This window comes from Lissotriton vulgaris, chromosome 9, assembly GCF_964263255.1.
Source record: "Lissotriton vulgaris chromosome 9, aLisVul1.2, whole genome shotgun sequence".
NCBI classification, from domain to species: Eukaryota; Metazoa; Chordata; class Amphibia; order Caudata; family Salamandridae; genus Lissotriton; species Lissotriton vulgaris.
The window spans coordinates 503580709-503605484 of NC_141697.1; positions in this window are offsets into that span (position 1 = coordinate 503580709).

The window sequence follows — 24776 nt, forward strand, 5'->3', positions numbered from 1 at the left end:
CCCATTAGGAGAGCGAGGGTTGAGTAAAGGCTCAAACTTCGGTCTCCTAATGGGCTGGCGGGTGGCGGGTAACCCTGCTCTAAGTCAATTCTAAGTCAATCCTGGCACTGCTGGAGCAGCGCCAGGATTGGCTGAGAGGGGTTGCCACTTGAAAGTAGTGATGCAGCTGTTCCTGAGTTTAGGCGCCAACGGACCTGAGGCGGCACGGACCTGGTCAGGTAGGATTTTTATTTCAATTCAAAGCAAGCTTTATTCGGTTTTCAAGTTAAAATCATAAAAGCATAGAATAACATTAAATACATATTTAAAAAGGAGCAAAATACAATCCATAGTATTCAGAATAAGCTTGATCAATTATTATGAAAAGGGTCCTATTTTAACGCATAAAATCTTATAAAATAAGAAATCATTAATATTTGATACTCTATCCAGCAAGGGTATAATACAATGACTTTACATCGTGTTCCTAAATTTGATGACAAGTTTTAAGAAACTTGAAACTGCATAAATAACGTAATCGTCTTCTAACTGTTGTAGTTTCACGTATGATGGTCCACATGTGCGAATCCCCCATGTTTTATGGACGGGTAGCAAAAAGACGTTTCTAGTTCTCTGATAAAACTTGCAGAACAACACACAGTGTATGTTCGATTGATTTGAGATGTCATCACAGGGACAAGTTAGGTTTTCCAATGACCAATCATTACAGGTAGGGAAGGTGACCAGGCGGAAAAAAGTGCCTGATCTAAGGCGGGTCAACAACATACGGGTATAGGGACTTAGAGCCAGGGTAAGATAGTGTTGTAGTCCCTCAATATGAGTAATTTCCTGGTATCTGAGGACGGTATTTTTCTTTTTCTCATGATTATATCTGACAGTAACTAGATGGTCAGAAACCATCTTTTTCAATGAGGCTCTAGATATCCCCTCCATGCAAGATGGCTTGTCAAAGAACCTAGGGTGACCTAACTCCGTGAGCATATTTCTCACATAAGATAGCCATCTAATACTGGCTGCCCCGTCAAGTGCGAGACAATCAGTAATCAGGTCTCTATTTAAAGTGGTTTCCCCAGACCTTGTGCCACAGCAATATGGGCGAAATCCTAATGGTGTCACAGATATATGGGATTCCTGCTTCGATGTGTGTCATGTAGGTTGATGTAAATTTAGACATGCCCAGTAGATGGCAAATAAACTGGTTCTCACAGCGTTGTAACATCTGGGCATTTTCTATCCCCCATAGTCCTGCACCATATGTGGCTGTAGGTACACATTTTGCTTTATAAATTCCTTAACCGGTTTCCCGCCTATTTTAGCAGAGAAATTTCTCAGGACACCCATGGTCCGTATAAAAGCTAATTTTTTGGCAGCTACCGTTGCGGTCCAACCCCCTCTCCTATCGAAGGTTAGGCCTAGATAGCAAAACCTATCGGTTGTTTCAATTCTTTGGCCATCTAGGAATATTGGGCAAGACACCCTCTTTAACTCTGGGGCACAGGACATTGTGTATGTTTTAGCGATGTTCACTAATAAGCCTCTGTCCCTCATAAAGCTAGTAAATTTGAACACGGCCCGCTGTAGTCCTAGTTTAGTCCGTGACATCGCCGCATCGTCGGCGTATAATAATATTGGCACAGGTGTCCCATTTATAGAGGGGTAGTCATGTTGTGAGTCTCTTAAGTATTGCCCGATGGAATTGACATATATGGTAAACAACAGGGGTGCTAATATGCACCACTGTCTAACCCCCCTCAGAATAGGGAATTTGTCTGAACACTCCCCCTGGCGGCCAAACCTCACCCTAGCTCCTGCATCCTTATATAGTTCTTTAATAAAAGTTACAATTTGACCGTCAATACCCATGTCAGAAAGTATTTTCCATAATAACTTGTGGTCAACACAGTCGAATGCGGAGCTTAAATCAACAAAAGTGATGTAAAGTTTTCCGCTCTTGGCCTGGGTGTATTTGGAAATGAGTAGGGCCAAATTCAAGCACTGTTCGACAGCCCCTTTCCTTTATCTAAAACCATACTGCAGGTTGGAAATAGTCTGATTTTCCTCCTCCCAGATTTGAATCCTATTTAGGATTATTCTGCCTGCCACCTTCATCAGTGCATCTAGGAGTGAAATTGGCCTGTAACAGGTGGGGTCGTTTCTATTGCCTTTTTTAAAGATTGGCACAACAATGGCATCAGGCCAAGATGAGATGAGCCTGCGTTGATTGGCCTTGTTTAACACATTCGTAAGCAAGGGGGCCCAAAAATCTATCTCTGCCTTATAAACGTCGATTGGGACACCATCGGGGCCGGGTGCCTTACCAGATGAGCTTTCTTTAATGGCTTTAATAACCTTGTGGTAGCTGAAAGTTATATCTAGGGGAAATGGGCTGGAGTGGATAAGATGGCTAGAAGTAGTCATACTATCATTTGGGGCGTTCATGCTATGTCCGCCGGTGGGTCTGTTATAAAGGTGTTTAAAATGGGTCACCCAAGTGTCGCCTGTTATCGCTACATCTATGCAGTCCTCACCTCTGCTTTGCAGATATGGAGTGTTAACCACTTTCCAGAAGGCCGTGTTATCTCTCTGTTGTGAGGCCTCACGTAGGGACGCCCAGGCCTCCTTTTTTAAAGTGGCTTTCCTGATCTTAATGGTCGTTTTATATGACCTTCTAGCTTGGCGGATTAAGGCAGGGTTTTTGGGTGTACTCTGCAAAGCCTTTTTTAAGATTGTTAGTGCTTTAGTGCACTGACTATCGAACCACCCGTGCGCTTTATTAGCGTCACGCCTATATTCTCTGAACAGAAGATTCTTTACCGCTAGTTGGATTTTTGAAAAAGAGGTCATTACTTTATCGGGTTCCTCATCGTCTGCCAGACATACCAAGATATCATCAAGGGATGACGTTGTTAATTTTTTTCAGGAACCCCGCAGGCTCAACCTTCTCCCATTTAATGACGTAACCATTTCTAGCCTCCAGTTTGACCTTTGGAGTACAAGGGCAACTGCCCTTTGTATTTCGTATTTACCCCCTAATTTTTACTGTAAAAGATATTGGGTAATGGTCACTAAGTAAGGCCGAACCTGTTTCCCAGGTGCTCACAAACCCTGCATGAGCTGAGGACATTAATGCAAAATCAATTACAGAATTGCTCCCACGCCCGTTAAAGGTCGGTTGAAAAGGGACGTTCGGGGTGCATAACTCATTCACAAAGGACAGATCAAAGTGGAAGACAAAATCATTAAAAATATTGGCTATATTTGTGTGGACAAAGTGAGTAGGGCTGTCTTCCCCATAATCAGCAAGGCTGCACAAACCTGTTGCATGATGGGGACATACAGTGCAATTAAAATCACCCACCCAAATTATCACCTTCTCTCCTGTTGTCTGTTCTCTTAGAGATGTTAGGCTAATCGTTAGGTTACCAATTGTTGACTCTATCATATTAGGAGGCACCTTATTATAAAAATGTACCAAGATTATATTATGTAATTGGCCCCATCTAAACACCAACACTTGGTAAAACGCGGTGGTCAAAAACTTGTGAACTTTTATGTCCCCTGTCGTTCCTACATAAATGCAGAGGCCTCCTTTGTTTCGGCCCTGTACACTAGCCAAGGCTGATGTGTGGAATGTTTGGAAACCTATAATGTGAAGTTCCTCAATCATCCATGTTTCTTGTAAACATACTATGCTGTGCTCCGTAATAACATCTAGCCATGATTGCTGCAAAACCTTGCTTAACAAACCCGCTACATTCCAAGAGAGGAGGCTATGAAGAGAATTATGAAGAGAATTACTACGCTTAGCACATGTATTCTTTAAGCGGGGACTTTCTCTAATTCTAATTCCCTTTGATGACACACGGTCAGTAGAAGCCTGGGGGGCAGTTAACAAGTGGCTATCAACCCCGGGGACTGTTTTCGGTGGATATATGCCTACTACTTCTTCAGTTTCTTCCACCATCTTGTCACTACTTGGAGCAGTTACATTTGGGTTGAGTTAGTCCCCTACAGGGGCCTGGATGTCTTCCCTCGTATTCTGATGTGGCGCTATGATTAGCGGGGTTATTGGTGTCACTAGTTGTTCCCCCAGGGAGTGCCTTGCCTGTCAATCTAAGTCATCCAATCCCGAAAAAACGTCATATCTGTTCATTAAGGGAATTGACCGATATGGAGTATATGAGGTAAATGGGGCAGATTGTGAGCTTCCACCCCAGTGTCTATCTGGTCTTTCTACGAACCTGGGACCGTGTCGTATAGGTCTCCATTGATTTGTATTCATGTTAATTGAAAAGGGGGCATGAGTAGTATGTTTAGAGTTATTACGATGTTCACATCCACCCCAAGGCGACACCAGGGGCTGAGGATAAAAATAGGTCAGGTCTCTGGTCAATATACCATTTCCTCCCCGTTCTACGTACCAGTCAATTATGTGAGTGACCACCCTTAGGTCTCTAAAGTTGATGATTATTACATCCTCAGATAAATCTTTAGGTCTCTGTCCCACCCAGGCCAGCCTTCTCACGTACGCTATCTCTCCATCTATATTGGGGGGCAGAGGCCTGTTGTTCCTGAGCCAATGGACTACCTTATTCTTTAAATCTAGATAGCCTTCTCTCTTTCCTTCTATGAGTTCGGGGACCCCTGTGCCGCCTCTGGTGGTAAATCTATGTGGCGGTTTGTTCTGTTATTGTTTTTCTTTGGGAGGCTGGCCCTTTCAATATTTGCATCTTTCGCTTTAACTTTAGAGGGTGGGTTTGTTTTAGAAGTAGTATCAACTGACCCTCTGCTCTTTGTCTCCTTTCCTCCTGTCGCCACGGATATTACTTTCACTGCTTCTGTTGGTGTTTTTATGCCCCCTGTGGTTGCTTTCTTGAGAACTTTTGGAATTCTCGCCCCCCTGTTGTTAGTTTCTCAGCTAACTTACTGTACGATTTGGGACTAGAAGGCATGTCCCCAATAGGTAGACCAATGGTATTGTTGGGGTTGTGGCCATTATTCGTGTTATCCGATATGAGTGCTGCCAATTCTTTTAGAATTTTAGTATTTGAAGTGGTTACTTCCATTAAGCTACTCAAATCGCTACCCATCCTTTTTACCCTCTCTGTTAATGGGAGGAGAAGGGACTTGACTAGATGTTCCATATTTTCTAGGGTACATTGATTTTGGGCTTTCTCTGGGGACTGTGGTTTAAGCAGGTTTATGTTATCTCGTGTTTTGTGCTCCCTCCGTGATTGGTTCTTCTTTACTGCCATGTTCTCACCCATGTATGGATTTGGAGAGATTCTGGGTACTTTGGTTTTCCTCCCCCGTTGAAAAAGTCCCCCCCTCTTCCTTTTGAGTGAAGCTCCTGAAGATGGTTTTATGACCAAGACTTTGCTCTTGATAGTCTTGGGAATGGGTTTGGGCAACTGTAATAAGGAGGGCTCCTCCAGGGAGAAGTCCAGAGAGGGGTCTACATTAACCACTTCAACAGGTGTCTTATTAATTGACTTCTGTGGGGGTGAGTAATCTTGGAGTAAAAGGGGGATACCGATGTCTGTGGTGGGAGTGTTTTCATTCCTTTGCGTGATGTGTGTGGGTGGGGTCGTCGTTAACCTGATTGAACCCAAGGAAGATCTTTTATTTTTCTGGAATTCAGAAGACAGGCGGCTCTCGGCGACGGAGATTTCGTGCTCCAATGTCGAGACCGCTTTTGTCAAAAAAGCGTCCAAGGTCCCGCTGACGCTCCCCCGCCTGAAATTTCGTTACCTTGCTAACTTTAGTGTTCATTATCAATCCTGTGTAAGTTGGCTAAACCAGCAGCAGGTTCCGTGTAATGACTAACACACGGAATACAGAATTTGGGTACCGGTAGTTAAGAGTGGGTTCCCTTCAATACAATATTCACAAAGCGTAATCGATAAAGATAACAATACGCTTACTGTACTTGAGTCCATTTGATGGTGGTTGTTAGGGGGGTGGCCCAGCCCAGCCTAGTACGGTCTTGGACGGGCTTAGACGGGCCCGCCCTTGGCCCGGGCGAGCCCGCGCGCATCCCGCGTTGCGGTTGTCTGCGGCAGATTTTGTATGCTCGGGGGAGGGGGGCGTGTCAGTGGTCTCTCGCGAGACCGCGCTGCCCTCTGGGGTGGAGAGTCCTGGGCAGCGCGCGGTCCGCGAGGGGAGAGAGGCAAGCCACAAAGCAAAGAAGCAAACAAACCTCAGCAGCAATCCCCTGGGCGATTCAACAGAGGTCCCGGTCCAGCGGTAAGGGCCAAAGTTCGGAGGTCCTTTCGAAAATGTTGTCCCGTGCCGCGGTGGTCTGCGGCAGATTTTGTATGCTCGGGGGAGGGGGGCGTGTCAGTGGCCTCTCGCGAGACTGCGCTGCCCTCTGGGGTGGAGAGTCCTGGGCAGCGCGCGGTCCGCGAGGGGAGAGAGGCAAGCCAAGAAGCAAACAAACCCCAGCAGCAATCCCCTGGGCGATCCAACAGAGGTCCCGGTCCAGCGGTAAGGGCCAAAGTTCGGAGGTCCTTTGGAAAATGGCGTCCCGCGCCACGGTGGTAGGCTGCAGATTTTGTATCCTCGGGGAGGGGGGCGTGTCAGTGGCCTCTCGCGAGACCGCGCTGCCCTCTGGTGTGGAGAGTCCTGGGCAGCGCGAGGTCCGCGAGGGGAGAGAGGCAAGCCACGAAGCAAAGAAGCAAACAAACTCCAGCAGCAATCCCCTGGGCGATCCAACAGAGGACCTGGTCCAGCGGTAAGGGCCAAAGTTCGGAGGTCCTTTAGAAAATGTCATCTCACGCCGAAGGTGGTCTGCGGCAGATTTTGTATGCTCGGGGGAGGGGGGCGTGTCAGTGGCCTCTCGCGAGACCGCGCTGCCCTCTAGGGTGGAGAGTCCTGGGCAGTGCGAGGGGAGAGAGGCAAGCCACGAAGCAAAGAAGCAAACAAACCCCAGCAGCAATCCCCTGGGCGATCCAACAGAGGTCCCGGTCCAGGGGTATGGGCCAAAGTTCGGAGGTCCTTTGGAAGATGTCGTATTTTATTTGAAACCCCCCCCCCGCGCAACACCCCCCCTCCCCGCAACACCCCCCCCCAGTGAACCGCAGCTGTTTCTGTCTTTCGGCTGATTTAAAATACATGTAATCTAATCAATGTTTGTAATTTTGTAAATTCGTTAGAGGGTCGCCATATTCAATATTGAGTGTATACGGATACATCTCTGGTCTTCGAACTTGGTTTTTAGACATTGCCCATCTGATCACAGAAATAATGGATCATCTATAAAGTTTTGAAAAAAGGGTATAGGCAGAAGCTTACCGCAAACCCTGCAAAATGACATATAACCAGTTGCTTAATTTCTGAAATTAAATATCACTCTCTAAGGTGTTTCAGAACATATCTCATTTTGTTTCGGGTAGTGTAAGCCTTAAACTGCACCCTATTGCACTTTGTTATTGCTTTCAAATATAGTGGGCTGTGGGCCAATCACATGGCTTCACACATTTTCCTCCTTGTCCTTAGGGGTTTACACAGGAAAGTTTTACGAGCAATCAGAATGTTTGTTGTGAGAGTCATTCTGTGTTTAAAAAGGAACAGTAGCAAAGTTGTATGCCTGTCCTGGTTGTCACTTGCAACTAGTTGTGATGTATGGATATAATGAGAGGGACTGGGAGTGCAGTAAGAAGGGGAGAGGGATGGTTAGTTAAGGCTCAGCATTTGGACTAAAAATGCAGCAAAATTTAACAGCGCATCATGGTGAATGAGGTGACGTCATATTATAGTTACTGTAGGGTTCATTGTGGGAAAGACTTTGCCGCATCTCCCCATTGAAGTCATTGCATGAGCCCCAGAGAAGCTCCTCCAGACAGCCAGCTCCTCGAATATTTGTTTATGTACGTACTTAATGCAGGGATCGCTAGGGCTCTCAAAGCTCTTCATAACTTGCTTCATGTCTTTCTCTGAAAGACTATTTAGAAGTGTTTTTTTTGTGAGGCTGAGCGCGATCTGTACGCGGTGATCCACTTGATAATGCCCCGCCCCAACTATACCTTAGAATGTTTGACATGTGAAGGAGTGTTCCTGTTATCCTTAACATATTGCCATCAGCATTTTTGGTGCACACTTCCGAAATTTACATGAATAGAAGCAAGAAATAAGGTTATATATAATCATTCTATCTAATTAATAACTAAATAACATGTAACAGTTCTATTTTCTTTTTTCCGAGTTAAGTGATATTGTTTGTAACCTCGCTAACAGTTATAGAGCAAACATATATGCACATATAGAGGTATGGTGCCCACTTTATACAGCCTAAAAAGTTAGCATAACAAATAGCATAAGGCAAATAAACCGCATAGCCACTCTTAACATTGCTACATTCAAATGGATGCCTTAATGAAAGCCAGGGAGATGGGGAGAGAGGCTGGTTCAAAGCATACATTTCTACTTGGTGTAGTTTATAATCGTGGGGGTTTCACCAAGTTAGCTGAGTGCGTTGAGCAAGTGACTACAGAGTGTTCCGTTCACAGACCCTTGGTGCTTTTTTACAGTCAGAGATGCAGCTCTGCTGTTCGGGTTTGCTCACAGATAAAGAGTGGCTTTGACCCAAGGCTCCCGAGCACTCCTGCCATGCTGCACCACTGCCAAGCCCAAGGTTGTGACAATGTGTACGGCTAGTCATTGCACCTTAAGGGGTATGTGGACAAACAAACTTTTATTTTTCTGTTATGTTCCTTGTTTTATCTGCACTGGATATGAAAAATGTCCTGTGCGCCATGTGCCATGTGCCATGTGCCATGTTGCTTTTTAACTGTAAATATGGAGGCTGCACTTTTTGTAACACTTGATGTTTAACGTTCATTCATGTTTTGCCGGCACTAGATATGGAAAATGTCCTGTGTGCAATGTTTTACTTTAGTTCTAGTGTCACACGCACTTTATTTGTTAATATGGTGGTCATGCAAGGGGGAGTGAGTTGCTGGCTACTCTACTTTCTATTACCTTCTGTGTGGGGACAATGCTTGACTTCCTGATCACAACGGCTTTGCTTTTCCTTTGTCACTTTATTTTGCACTTTTTACAAAGAGAGAAACAGCGAGAGATGGAGCTAAGCAGAGCCAGAATGAGAGAGTGTGGCAGAAAGAGAGAGGGGTATAACTGGTATGTTGAGCTAGAGAGATAAAAAGAGGGACATAGGAAGTAAGACAGATATAGGTATGAGCATACGTACACAGTTATCTCCACTATAATCAGATACTGGAATATAGACCATTGAATGTTGGAATGTAAAATGTTGTCCCGCTTTGGGGTAACTTAAAATTTTGTCTGCTACAGGAATTTTTAATTATGAGAGAATGTTAATTTGCTTTGTCAAGTCATGCATTGTAGACTGCACTTAACCCACATAAAATGACACATGGGAGGCCTGCTTTGGCTGTGAATTGGATCTGGAATTTCTGAGTTTGAGTTGCATGGTCAATATTTATGTGTCACTTTCATAGTTATGTAGACTGTGTTTCTGTTTCATACTGTTTCTGCCAATATGTAACCTTGAGCCATAGTTTTGGTTGATTTTGAATGCAGTGGCTCAGTTTATTTCGTGATTCACAATTCCAATCACGGGTAAAACATGGCTTGTTGAACATAGATGAGATGTACTTGCAAATTTTTGGATTGCATATTGCATTTCAGGTTTTCAACTTGACCAATCTTTTGACTTCTTACCAACTGAATATGAGTGTCTTCCTGGTTGAGGACCACACTGCTTTTTCTGTTATCTGTCTTGTATTAAGACTCTGCTAGACTATGGGGTGAAAGAAAGCTTGAATAAGCAGCTACCTAAGTTATATGACATCTCTTTATTAATGTAATAACTGCACTTTCACAATTGCTGTATTAACCTTCCTGCATTCTCAAATTTGCTTGAAAATGCACCATTTAAAAATTTTCTTGGCGGGAGAACGCCCCTAAACCCCCCTTAGGTTGTTTGGGCTCGCTCGCTACGATCAGTCACAGCGGTGCAGTATGCCAATCATTTTACGCCCACCACTTTCAAATGTCAGCAGCCGCCACTGAATAGACGGCCCACATGACTTATATTTCACAAGACTAAATGTAACAAAAAACTACAATAGACAGATACAACTCCTACATATATACATACATACATTTTTATAATTACTTATCAATAAAAACACACACCTATAACACAAAGTGCTCTAGAATTCAGGTAAGGTGGGAAACAAAGAACACAAAATAAACATCAGATGTAAACAGGAACAGATTTTAATAGAATAGAAAGGAAAAGAAAAGAAAAAGAGTGCACTAGAACAGAATTAAGCAAGATTTCACACGAGCAAATAGGAATAAAAATAAAAATACATAAAAGATGAGAAAAAGTCTCAAACTTACACAAGAAAGAATATACAAAGCACACAAAAGTCTCAACACTCACAAATATCAAGTCCAGAAAAAGGTGATGAATAAAAGAAGTCTCACCTTAAGAATAAAATGCATGGAGATTTGGCAACTTCTTGTTGCAAAGGGGTCTTAGACAGAGAACCCATAAAACTCATATAAAAAAATGAAGTAATTGGGTCCCATAGTTGTCTTCTTTTGGGGCCAAACTCAATGGATAGACAAATGTTGTGTCTAATCTGTGATTATAACAGACAGCATACCACCATGCCTGGTAGGAGAGACTATTGTGATCTTTCCAAAGCTTATGGGACCCAATTACTTCATTTTTTTATATGAGTGTTATGCGTTCTCTGTCTCAGACCCCTTTGCAACAAGAAGTTGCCAAACCTCCATGACTTCCTTTAGTTCGATTTTTTTCTTTTTCCTTCTGTTATATTATATGTTTTATCCTATTTATAGATTTTGTATTACATTTAATTGATTTGTATCTCATGTATATTGCTCCTATTTGCATACTGTTTCGCTTTTACTGCTTGCATTTTTATTGGTGATTATACGTCATGACTATATGTTTCTCTCAATAAGTGTTCATTTTGTAACTTACATTTTCTCTTCCTTCTTATTCATATCAATAAACTTCTTTTGAACTGAAGAATAAAATGCAGTTTAATTATGGTGACGACCAATGTATAAGGTCCGTATCGTCCAAATAGTAACGTCACATGAAAGTAAAGATTATAACCAATAGTATTAAGTCAGGCTTCAATTCTAAATGGAACAAATAAGAAATGGTCATGTTCAAGTTCAGGCAACTGTATAGCGCACTACTCACCCAGAGGGTCTCAAGGCGCTAGAGGAAGGGGTTCATTATTTGTCGAATAGCCAGGTTTTCAGTTCTTTTCTGAAGGAGATGTGGTTCTGAGTAAGGCGGAGGTGGGTGGGGAGTGAGTTCCAGGTCTTGGCAGCCAGGAAGGAGAAGGATCTGCCACCCATGGTGGATTTCCGGATGCGCGGGACTGCAGCGAGGGCTTGATTGGACGATCTTAGTTGGCGGTTGGGTTTGTAGAAGGACAGTCGATTGTTGAGGCATTTGGGTACTAGATTGTAGAGGGCCTTGTGTGCATGGGTGAGAAGGCGGAAAGTAATTCTTTTGTTGACGGGAAGCCAGTAGAGGTTTTTTAGATGTCCGGTGATGTGATCTTGGCGCGGGATGTCTAATATGAGTCTCGCTGACGCATTTTGGATGCGCTGGAGTTTTTTCTGTAATTTTGTTATGATTCCAGCATAAAGTGTGTTACCATAATCCAGTCGACTCGTGACCAGTGCATGGGTGACAGTCTTTCTTGTCTCGAGGGGGATCCAGCGGAAGATCTTTTTGAGAATGCGAAGTACGTTGAAGCAGGAGGACGAGACGGCGTTGACTTGTCTGGACATCGAGAGAGAGGAGTCTAGGATGAAGCCAAGGTTACGTGCATGGTCTGTGGGTGTGGGCACTGTGCCCAGAGCGGAAGGCCACCAAGAGTCGTCCCAAGCTGAGGGGGAAGATCCTAGGATGAGCACCTCCGTTTTGTCTGAGTTGAGTTTTAGGCGGCTCTGTTTCATCCATTCGGCTACTTCTTTCATGCCTTCGTGAAGATTGGTTAACCCACATAAAATGACACGTGGGAGGCCTGCTTTGGCTGTGAATTGGATCTGGAATTTCTGGGTTTGAGTTGCATGGTCAATATTTATGTGTCACTTTCATAGTTATGTAGACTGTGTTTCTGTTTCATACTGTTTCTGCCAATATGTAACCTTGAGCCATAGTTTTGGTTGATTTTGAATGCAGTGGCTCAGTTTATTTCGTGATTCACAATTCCAATCACGGGTAAAACATGGCTTGTTGAACATAGATGAGATGTACTTGCAAATTTTTGGATTGCGTATTGCATTTCAGGTTTTCAACTTGACCAATCTTTTGACTTCTTACCAACTGAATATGAGTGTCTTCCTGGTTGAGGACCACACTGCTTTTTCTGTTATCTGTCTTGTATTAAGACTCTGCTAGACTATGGGGTGAAAGAAAGCTTGAATAAGCAGCTACCTATGTTATATGACATCTCTTTATTAATGTAATAACTGCACTTTCACAATTGCTGTATTAACCTTCCTGCATTCTCAAATTTGCTTGAAAATGCACCATTTAAAAATTTTCTTGGCGGGAGAACGCCCCTAAACCCCCCCTTAGGTTGTTTGGGCTCGCTCGCTACGATCAGTCACAGCGGTGCAGTATGCCAATCATTTTACGCCCACCACTTTCAAATGTCAGCAGCCGCCACTGAATAGACGGCCCACATGACTTATATTTCACAAGACTAAATGTAACAAAAAACTACAATAGACAGATACAACTCCTACATATATACATACATACATTTTTATAATTACTTATCAATAAAAACACACACCTATAACACAAAGTGCTCTAGAATTCAGGTAAGGTGGGAAACAAAGAACACAAAATAAACATCAGATGTAAACAGGAACAGATTTTAATAGAATAGAAAGGAAAAGAAAAGAAAAGAAAAAGAGTGCACTAGAACAGAATTAAGCAAGATTTCACACGAGCAAATAGGAATAAAAATAAAAATACATAAAAGATGAGAAAAAGTCTCAAACTTACACAAGAAAGAATATACAAAGCACACAAAAGTCGCAACACTCACAAATATCAAGTCCAGAAAAAGGTGATGAATAAAAGAAGTCTCACCTTAAGAATAAAATGCATGGAGGTTTGGCAACTTCTTGTTGCAAAGGGGTCTTAGACAGAAAACGCATAAAACTCATATAAAAAAATGAAGTAATTGGGTCCCATAGTTGTCTTCTTTTTGGGGCCAAACTCAATGGATAGACAAATGTTGTGTCTAATCTGTGATTATAACAGACAGCATACCACCATGCCTGGTAGGAGAGACTATTGTGATCTTTCCAAAGCTTATGGGACCCAATTACTTCATTTTTTGATATGAGTGTTATGCGTTCTCTGTCTCAGACCCCTTTGCAACAAGAAGTTGCCAAACCTCCATGACTTCCTTTAGTTCGATTTTTTCTTTTTCCTTCTGTTATATTATATGTTTTATCCTATTTATAGATTTTGTATTACATTTAATTGATTTGTATCTCATGTATATTGCTCCTATTTGCATACTCTTTCGCTTTTACTGCTTGCATTTTTATTGGTGATTATACGTCATGACTATATGTTTCTCTCAATAAGTGTTCATTTTGTAACTTACATTTTCTCTTCCTTCTTATTCATATCAATAAACTTATTTTGAACTGAAGAATAAAATGCAGTTTAATTATGGTGACGACCAATGTATAAGGTCCGTATCGTCCAAATAGTAACGTCACATGAAAGTAAAGATTATAACCAATAGTATTAAGTCAGGCTTCAATTCTAAATGGAACAAATAAGAAATGGTCATGTTCAAGTTCAAGTTCAGGCAACTGTATAGCGCACTACTCACCCAGAGGGTCTCAAGGCGCTAGAGGAAGGGGTTCATTATTTGTCGAATAGCCAGGTTTTCAGTTCTTTTCTGAAGGAGATGTGGTTCTGAGTAAGGCGGAGGTGGGTGGGGAGTGAGTTTCAGGTCTTGGCAGCCAGGAAGGAGAAGGATCTGCCACCCATGGTGGATTTCCGGATGCGCGGGACTGCGGCGAGGGCTTGATTGGACGATCTTAGTTGGCGGTTGGGTTTGTAGAAGGACAGTCGATTGTTGAGGCATTTGGGTCCTAGATTGTAGAGGGCCTTGTGTGCATGGGTGAGAAGGCGGAAAGTAATTCTTTTGTTGACGGGAAGCCAGTAGAGGTTTTTTAGATGTCCGGTGATGTGATCTTGGCGCGGGATGTCTAATATGAGTCTCGCTGACGCGTTTTGGATGCGCTGGAGTTTTTTCTGTAATTTTGTTATGATTCCAGCATAAAGTGTGTTACCATAATCCAGTCGACTCGTGACCAGTGCATGGGTGACAGTCTTTCTTGTCTCGAGGGGGATCCAGCGGAAGATCTTTTTGAGAATGCGAAGTACGTTGAAGCAGGAGGACGAGACGGCGTTGACTTGTCTGGACATCGAGAGAGAGGAGTCTAGGATGAAGCCAAGGTTACGTGCATGGTCTGTGGGTGTGGGCGCTGTGCCCAGAGTGGAAGGCCACCAAGAGTCGTCCCAGCTGAGGGGGAAGATCCTAGGATGAGCACCTCCGTTTTGTCTGAGTTGAGTTTTAGGCGGCTCTGTTTCATCCATTCGGCTACTTCTTTCATGCCTTCGTGAAGATTGGTTTTGGCGGTGTAGGGGTCTTTGGTGAGGGAAAGGATTAGCTGGGTGTCGTCGGCGTAAGAGATGATGTTGAGGTTGTGTTGACGCGCGATGGAGGCAAGAGGACTCATGTAGACGTTGAAGAGGGTGGGACTGAGTGAGGATCCTTGAGGTACGCCGCAGATGACTTCGGTGGCCTCTGAGTAGAATGGGGGAAGTCGGACTCTTTGAGTTCTCCCAGCGAGGAATGAGATGATCCAGTCCAAGGCTTTTCCTTGTATGCCGATGTTGCTGAGGCGATGTATAAGGGTGCTGTGGCAGACTGTGTCGAAAGCGGCGGAAAGGTCGAGTAGGATGAGGGCCACTGTTTCTCCGTTGTCCAGGAGTGCTCGGATGTCATCGGTCGCTGCAATGAGGGCGGTTTCGGTGCTGTGTTTGGCTCGAAACCCGGATTGAGATGGATCAAGGGAGTTGTTGGATTCAAGGAAGGCGGCGAGCTGGCTGTTGACGGCTTTCTCGATGACTTTGGCCGGGAAAGGGAGGAGGGATATGGGTCGGTAGTTTTTCAGTTCTGAGGGGTCTGCTGTGGGTTTCTTCAGAAGGACGCTGAGTTCAGCGTGTTTCCAGCTTTCTGGAAAGGTGGCAGAGTTGAAAGAGCAGTTGATGACATCGCGGAGTTGGGGTGCGATAATGGAGTCAGCTTTGTTGAAGATGTGGTGGGGACAGGGGTCAGAAGGCGAGCCAGAGTGGATTGAGTTCATGAGGCGAATGGTGTCTTCAGTGGTGATTGGGTTCCAGGCGCTGAGGTTGTTAGTTGGAGGAGTAGGATCTGAAGGGGGTGGGGCGGGTTGATCGCTGGGAGAATTCTCGAAGCTGTTGTGGATGTCGGCAATTTTGTTGTAGAAGAAGGAGGATAGCGCATCGCAGAGGTCTTGGGAGGGAGTGATGTCGTCAGATGCTGCGGTGGGGTTGGTGAATTCTTTGACGATATTGAAGAGTTCCTTGCTGTTATGAGTGTTGTTGTTGAGCCGATCCTTGAATGCTGATTTCTTGGCGGATCGAATCAGTTGGTGGTGTTTGCGGGTGGCTGTCTTGAGGGAGGCCATGTTGTCTGAGGTTGGGCTTTTTCTCCAATTCTTCTCCATGGTGCTGCATAGCTTCTTGGATTTTTTAAGTTCATCATTGAACCAGGGAGCCTTTTTGCTGGCTGATTTCAACTGGTGCTTTTTCAGGGGTGCTAATTCGTCTGCACTGTGGGTAATCCATTGCCTGAGGTTGGTGGCCGCTTGGTCTGGGTCCATTGTGAGAGTGGGAGGGTTTTGGTTGAGTGATGTGAGGAGTTGGTCGGTGGTGATTTTGTTCCAGTTTCTCTGTGGAATAGGTTGTGGACGGTTGTGGGTCAGGGTGGTTTTGTAGCTGAAGTGAACACAGCTGTGATCCGTCCAGTGGAGAGCTGTAGTGCGATTGAAGGAGATGTGCTTGCTGGAGGGGAAGATAGGGTCGAGCGTGTGTCTGGCTGTGTGAGTGGGGGTGTCAACAAGTTGTTTGAGTCAGAGATTGGCCAGGTTGTCTAGAAGGGTGGTGGTGTTGCTGTCGAGTATGTTTTCAAGGTGGTAGTTGAGGTCTCCTAGAAGAATGTAGTTCTCGGAGGCGAGGGCGTGCGGGCTGACGAAGTCCGTGATGTCATCGCTGAATTGAGTGCGAGTGCCTGGAGGTCTGTAAATGAGGGTGCCTCTAAGGGTGGTCCTGGGGTCGGTGTGGATCTGAAAGTGGAGATGTTCGGCGGTTGCAAGATTGTCGTCGGAGCTGGTTGTGATTTTGATGGTGTTTCTGTGGACGATGGCGATGCCTCCTCCTGTTTGATTGGTGTGAGGTAATAGAAATTTTCAGGTAGCTAATGTGTCCCCCACTCGCACCCTATCCATGCACCCAGGTTCCATGTATGTCGTGTAACTTCTGTTCTGTACATGCTAGAAAGACGCAAATACATTTGCGTCCATCCTTAACATGTTAGCTATCCAGTCATGCAAAGAAATCCCGTTGATTAAGCTCCTATGCCTATGGTGCCAACGTCTTTATATGGTGCACTTCTGAATTCCGCACACGTTTTTCTCCATGTTTCCTGGCCCAGTCGAGCTAGGCCCTTAAACGAGGCCCTGAGCCTCATCTCTCCTGTCTCCGAAAGCTGTACGCATCCCTGACCCCTGCCTTACTTCCTGCCAGCAATCGGTGCCCGGCTCGGCCTGGACTGCCTGCCAAAAGTGTATTTTGCCTACAGTTATCTGCTCAGCCTCCTCAAACACATTCCAGTCTAGTGAAATAGGTAAACATATTCCCGGCTGCAGAGCAAAGGGCCCGGCCTTCCTGTCCTCCTTGCAAGTGATTTACTGAATCCGTTACCATGGTAGGCCCATGGCTCCGCACGTTGCACCAAGACACGTAAGCATGCACTATTGAATGGCCCCTGCCCGAGAGACCTTTTACTTCAGACACTACATCCTCTAAACATGAGATACCAGATATGCTATAGGCACAGGTTGCCCTGACATCTCAGACACCAGTCTCCTCCACTAGTGCTAAAGTCAAAGCCCCCAGTTCTCCCCAGTTCCACGTCATGCTAGTTGCGCGCGCATCCAGGTTAAGGGTTTATGCTGATTCTGCAACTTTCTCTATGCATCCACCCACATGTGACGTATCTTATGACGTTTCTCTGACATGTACAGTGCACGCCTATGTGTACGCCCTTTTACACGCCTCCTGTTATGCACATGTGTTCTTATCTCTCTCTTTTCACCTGTTACGCCTACTGTATTGGTTTCCACTGTACCATTTTACTATATATAATGTGTAATGTTAATAAAACGTTGAATGTCCCTTCCTGAACCTTAGAGGTGATGGAACATGATATCCCATCCTCGAGGATCATTGTCCATTAAAGCCCGTATGACTCAGATACCACAGACTCTGCCTCTCATTTGAATGAGCTGTCTTGTATTGATAATTATATGGAAAAATGATTAAGTAAAATTTATTTACCACATAATTTGGCGCCCGAACAGGGACCCCCCTTCCCCACTCGCCGGTGAAGTCACGCGGCCTTTGGCCCCTTCTACAGCCCCGACGGAAACCGTGCACGTTTGCGGGTTTTCCTGCTTTCTTCCCTCGGGCCCACGAGGGAGACGGAGACTGCGGTCCGGCGTCCAGACGAGGCGGTGAGGAATGCGGAGGATCCCGACCAGAGCCCTAGTCGAGAGAGCAAGGTCCGAGGTGTCCGGAGGCCCACCTGTTCCGAAGCGCATGCGTGGTAGCGTGATGCGTGCCAGTCAGATGTCGTAGCAGTCCAGTCCAGTCCAGTTTCCGAGGTCTTCAGGTTCTTGCTTCCCGGTGAGTACCGTGGTTGGGAACGCATCTAGACGGGTTCATTAATTTGTGCCCGGCAAAGACAGGTTTGGGTACACAGACCTGGTCCTGACGTGTTCACTTAGGTGGATACGGTCCGACGTGTCTCTTTATGAGACCGGTCTGTACTGTTTTAGCAGTGCATCTAGTTATTCAGTAGATCTCGAGAGATTTTTCAGAATATGTGTTTTCTATGTTTCCGGTAATTTCAGTTCGAAATGTCTTAATGTGTTTTTAATGTCGTGGGGTGAATGATTGTTTGCTGTTTATTACTGTGTTTATTGTATTCACGTCTGAATCACTCCAGTCATGCCGCTGTTTTCGAAGTTACGTCAGATAGGTACTAGGAAAGGGATACTCGAAGAAGCAGTTCCTGTCCCGCCTAGGGACACTCCAGGATATTTTATGTACCACAAACACGGCTTAGATGCTGTGCTGTATTTAGACTTATGGGTTGATTACACCAAGAATTTGGAAGAGAAGTTTAGATGGCCTGTCTCAGGGACATGGGATGCTGAATGCATCATGAGAGTAGAAGAAGCATTGTGGAAAAAGAAAGCCAGACAATCTCAGAAAGATGCCATAGAATTGTGGCGTAAAGAATCACATAGAAGAACAGAAAAAGCAATCAGAAAAACAGAGAAAAGTAGAGAAGAATCCGAAAAAGCCAGAGAAAAAGAGTTACTAGAAGAAGGAGAACAGGTCAGATTAGAACAATTAGACCGTCAAAGAAATGCACTCATTACAGGCATGTATCCAGTTCTTGCCGAGGGCCTGCCCAGGGCGACCCCGGAAGTACCCCGTAACTTGCCACCACCATTGGTTCCGACTAAACTCCGTCACAAACAGACCGCAGCAGATATTTTCCTTTCCTCCTATTTAGATGATGTAGCTCCAGCATATACCAATGTACCTGTACCACCCGCTAATAACGTACAGCAGCCTGTTCCGGCTGTTCAAGCCACGACCCCTCCACGCCAAGATTCGCTTCCCGCACCTGTTATCACTTCCCCTGCTGCTGCTGCTACTACTGGTCCCCCTATTAGTGGTCCTCTCAATCCTTTTTCAACAGATACAACCCAGAGTTCGTCCCCATTACATGTACCTCTCCTACCCGCCATGACGTCAGGTCATGCTCACGCTTCTGCTTCAGGAGGTGCCGTAGGAGGCCACCTTCGCACCCCGCCACAAGTATACCGAATGACAATTAGAGAATTAGCAACGCAGCGTACTCCGAAAGCGATGACATATGAAAAGCTTAGACAGTATATTACGGATTGTAGATATGATCCAGTACCTGGCAAGAAAGGAGACATGATGTTAGCCTCGTTACGTCTACGACGTGTTACAGATTATTTGATGTTATTACCAGAAATGCCAGATCATCTAGACAAGATATATCATTTTATTAGAACTGGGGAGAGACCAGAATGTATTCGTGAGGCCATGGCATATCAGAAAGCTGAGACACAAGGGTTAATATTACGATTCCTGATTAATTGTTTGATAAGGGAACAAGATCGGCCAGGTGTTGTCCAAGAAGAGATGGATGTACTGACAAAATGGAGTCAAAATATTGCAGATTGTAAACATGATAAACAGACTTGTATAGATGCCATGTCCAGAAAGATCCGTAAAGAAATAGTAGCAATACATAACAGACAGAAGGCTGAAAAGGAAGCCGAGTCAGACAGAAATGAATCCTCGGAGGAGGAGGAAGAAACAGAGACTCCAGCAGAGATTGAGGATAAAATAGCGTACGTAGGTAGAGTGAAACTCCCTAAACAGTATTCTTTTGATAGACCTTTTGACAGACCCATTCGTCTAGAAAATAAGAAACGTTTCCTTTCCCCGATACCAGAGCAATGTTCTCTTGAACATGTTTTTCAAGTTACTGATAAAATACTGAAAGAAAGAATAGGTTATCATGAACTTAATACCTTACGTGATCAGGAACTAGCCCGGTCAGCAGTCCAATGGGCTGGGAATGACAGTATATATAAAGACGATTCAGTAGCGCAAACGTTTTTGAGCCTTACTCCAGAAGAACAGCGACTAGCTGGTATATACATGATCCAACATCTCATTACACTATATGAAAATCAGCAATCCGATCCAGGTCCATTGTATAATTTATTGCAAGACTTTCTCTTGAGAAGGTGGGGAGGTCTAGGTACTGATTTAATTGATATTATTCTAGAACAACGTCACAAATACAGAACTTTCCTGACTCCTCATCTTGTTTCCGTTCCACCTCCAGTAAGACAGCCCTATCACCTAGACAGACAGAATCCCTTACGAGAAGTTCATCCCGTTCTGAATACAGGGGGTACGCTTGAACGCGTATTCGTATACACTCCTTTGACCAAAATGGAATTATTAGAAATGAAGAAAATAGTACCTTGTCACGATAAAGATCCTGCAGGATTCCACCGTGAATTAAAAGACATGTTACTTATGGGAGATTACACGTATTCCGACATTCTTAAAATGTTGAAAGTACTGTTGCCAGCAGGGATTTACGAAAAACTAAAAGAAAAGGAATGGGAGGTGGGAGATAAAAAGATTATCTGGACTGAATTAGAAGACGAGGAAAATAGACGTACCCCAGGTTTAGGTCTTGGGGACAAAACAAAAGCATTACCAGGATTATTAGTACAAGTTTTGCCTAGATTATTGACAGATAAAAAGGAAGACTGGGATGCAATCTCAGCCTGCAAACAAAAACAAGACGAAGACACTAGTGATTTTTATTCGAGATTCAAGAAATGTTTCATTATTAATAGTGGCCTGAAAACAAGTAGTGAGTCATATCCACATCTTTTTGTAACCAAATTAGTCGAGAATTCCTTACCCCAGGTTAAGAATAGAGTATTGAAAGTCGAAAGTACATGGCAAGCTAATACGCCTTCCCAGATGTTGCAAATGTTACTTAAAGAGGATTCAGATAGATAGACAATTATATCGTTTCCGTTTATGATCTATTACCTAACAACAGTTGTAGATAATGCCTACCCACAAACATTACCCAGTTTTAATAGACAGGACTCGAAGATAATACAAATGGTTTGAGTTTTATGTTCATCACGAGAGTTTCGGTAATGTCTTCCTTCTGCTCACAGCAGGTTCAACCACAAGAGAGTCATAATAATCAAAGTATAATATGTGTAAAGTATTTTGTGTCTTTTTTGTTCATACATAGGGCATCGTAATTTAGAACAATGAAAAAAGTACTATAAGAAATGAAACAAATGTATGTTATTTATCGTTTCAGATACTCAACCATGCAGGGGCTATAAAAATATTTGTTTGTATTCTGCAAGATAGGTCCTGAGGAAGGCGGTTTATTCTGCCGAAACGCGTCGACCTTGCGTATTTTGCACTTCCATCTGTGATCCCTCGGACGCAGAATCAAGAATGAATGTAGCATGTATGATAAGTAAGGAGTGTATGTACCTGTGTGAATGTTGATTGTTTTGTAATCTGTTTTTTCCCTGCATGAAATAGTCTCTTATTGAAGATGAGTTTTTATACTATGTGTTTTTTGATAAAATATATTAACTGATGTGATCAATTTATAAATGAAAGACATTTTTGTACTGAAAAATAACCAAAGATAAAATAATAAAAATCTAAAAAAAAGGCTTTAGCTGTTGTTTGCCCTGATGTATAAAAATACAGAAATGTAAAGTGTTGGATATATACCAGTAAAATAATATAGGTCAAGGGGGAATATTTCTTTGAAAATGTTACAGAACCACCAGAACAGAATTAGAGAGGAACACGATCATGAACAGAGACGTATGAAAGACACGAAAATGAAAGTATTAGTTGCCCAGTCTGTTCCAGCAGATGGTCAGAAGAGGGGTAACACGCAGAACACACAGACTAGTCATTCTACAGCTCCTGTTAAAGGAAATTGCAATTATTGCAAACAGCCAGGTCACTTCATAAATGAATGTGCCGTTCTTAGACACAATATTGCTACAGGCAAAACGAAAGAAAGACCACGTCCGCCTAGACCAGAACACGTTCCACAGAATATTGCCCAGAATCCGCAACCTCCACAGAATGTACAGCAACAGACAGTAGCTGTACCCCAACCCCAACCCATTGCCGCAACACAACATGTCACACAGCAAATGTATCAGTATGCACAGTCAGATTACCCCGATTACCAGCAGTACACATGAAACAGCCTAGAGAGGGAGGTTGGCTTGCCCCTTATCGAGGTTCCTGTAGATCAAGATGGTCCCTATGTACATAGTCAGGTATTAGGGAAAGACAGAAAATTTTTGATTGACACAGGGGCGAGCAGAACTACCATTAGTCATGACGAGGTTCCAGGGGCACCCCTCTCAGGCTCACAGAATGTTTCCCTTGGATTTTCAGGAAAGCCTATTGTTAATGAAGTATCACAGCCAGTTCCCCTTGCAGTTGGTCCATTGTCCCGTACTACAGATTTATTGCTTACGAAATCATGTCCCGAAAATCTGCTTGGTATTAAAACGCTGAAAGCTCTAGGAGCTGTTATATGTTGTTCTCCAGAAGGAGTGAGATTATTCCTTCGTGATTTTAAGGGTCATTATGTGTTGAGAGATTTTGATGTCAGATTGAAAAATGTTCCACAGCATTTATGGGCGCAAGGTCCAACTGATGTAGTTTGTATGCACATTACTCCTTATCGTGTCACACTCAAGCAAGGTGTTGTACTGCCCCGAATCCGACAATACAAATTGCCCCCTGAGGCTGTAGCAGCCTTACTGAAAATTATTGACGAGCTCATTGCCCAAGGAGTAGTTGTAGAAACTGACTCCAATGTATGTAATTCTCCAATCATTCCGATTCTTAAACGAACTGACCCAAATGCACCTCCAGTCTATCGATTGGTGATCGATCTTCGCGAACTCAATAAATGCATAGTACCACAATACCCAGTGGTCCCCGATATTTCATCACTATTGACTGCCATTGATTCCGAAGCAGCGTTCTTTACTGTAATAGACCTCAAGAACGCCTTCTTCAGTGTTCCCATTCATCCCGATAGCCAATACCTTTTCGGATTCTGTTTAAATGGCCGAAGTTTCAAATTTGCACGTGCACCTCAAGGGTTCACGGAAAGTCCTAGTATTTACAGTCAAGCCCTGAAACGACAACTAGACAGTATTCACATGCCTACTGACACTGCTCTTTTGCAGTATGTTGACGATCTACTGATCACAGCACGGACCGAACGTGACTGCGAGCGCGCGTCACTGACAGTCTTGTATTTTCTGGCCGAAAAGGGGCACAAGGTGTCCCCTTCGAAGCTCCAATTCTGTGCCCAGCAAGTGGTATACCTTGGGCACTTGCTGTCCAAGAGGGGTAGACAGTTGACACCAGATCGTATCCAGTTAATTGCACATCTGCCACAACCCAAGACTCAAAAGGAAGTACGGGCCTTCATTGGCCTCACTTCGTACTGCAGACAATGGATTCCCCAGTATGCATTTCTAGCCAAGCCACTCATACAGTTGACAACACAGGAGGCAGCGACTTCGACTGTCCTCCCTTGGACTCAGGAACATACACAAGCTTTTAATGACTTGAAGAAAGCTTTATGTCAAGCACCAGTTTTAGCGACACCATGTTACAGTAAACCTTTTACACTTTTTGTCACAGAACGCGATGGCACAGCGTTAGCCGTCCTCACACAAGATCAAGCAGGACACCATAAGCCTTGTGCTTATTTTTCTAGTACATTGGATCCCGTAGCCCAGGCTTTGCCTGCGTGCCTAAAATCAGTTGCAGCGACAGCTCTAGCTATCAGACAAAGCGATTCAATAGTGTTAGGACATCCCTTGACAGTACAGGTTCCACACTCCGTGGAAGTTCTTCTGAACCGAACCCAGACTCAGCACTTGACCATAGCACGACTGACAGGTTATGAACTGACACTGTTCCAGCCACACATAGAAATCAGACGCTGCAACATACTCAACCCTGCCACATTGTTACCCTCGAGTACAACAGATCCAGCACCACATGACTGTGTAGAAGTGATCAATACAGTGACAAAGCCCCGACAAGACTTGACAGACATTGCTTTGACCGATCCAGACCTGACACTTTACGTGGATGGTTCATGTATGAGAACAAGTACAGGAGAGTTAGTGGCCGCATATGCAGTGACCACTGAAACTGAAGTCATAGAAACACACCGTATTGACACACTATCTGCTCAAGCTGCAGAGCTCATTGCTCTGACTCAAGCATGTATACTAGCCAAGAACCAGAAAGTTAACATATACACAGATTCACAGTATGCATTCGGAGTCGTTCACGACTTCGGAGTCCTTTGGGAAGAGAGAGGTTTTTTAACTTCTCACGGTACCAAGATCCAACATGGTCCCCTCATTCAAGCCCTGTTAGAAGCAATACACTTGCCTACAGCCATAGCTATCATGAAGTGCAAAGCACATACCAAAGTCACCGACACTATTTCCCAGGGTAACGACCTGGCAGATCGAACAGCCAAACTCACAGCTCAGACAGACATTCAGACTGACATGACAAAGACTGAAGTACCTACACTGACACATTGCCTGACAGTTAAGGATCCCACTCTAGATGTACTCGACATACAGACACATGCAACCCCAGACGAAATCAAGAAATGGACTGAACAAGGAGGGATCCAAACAGA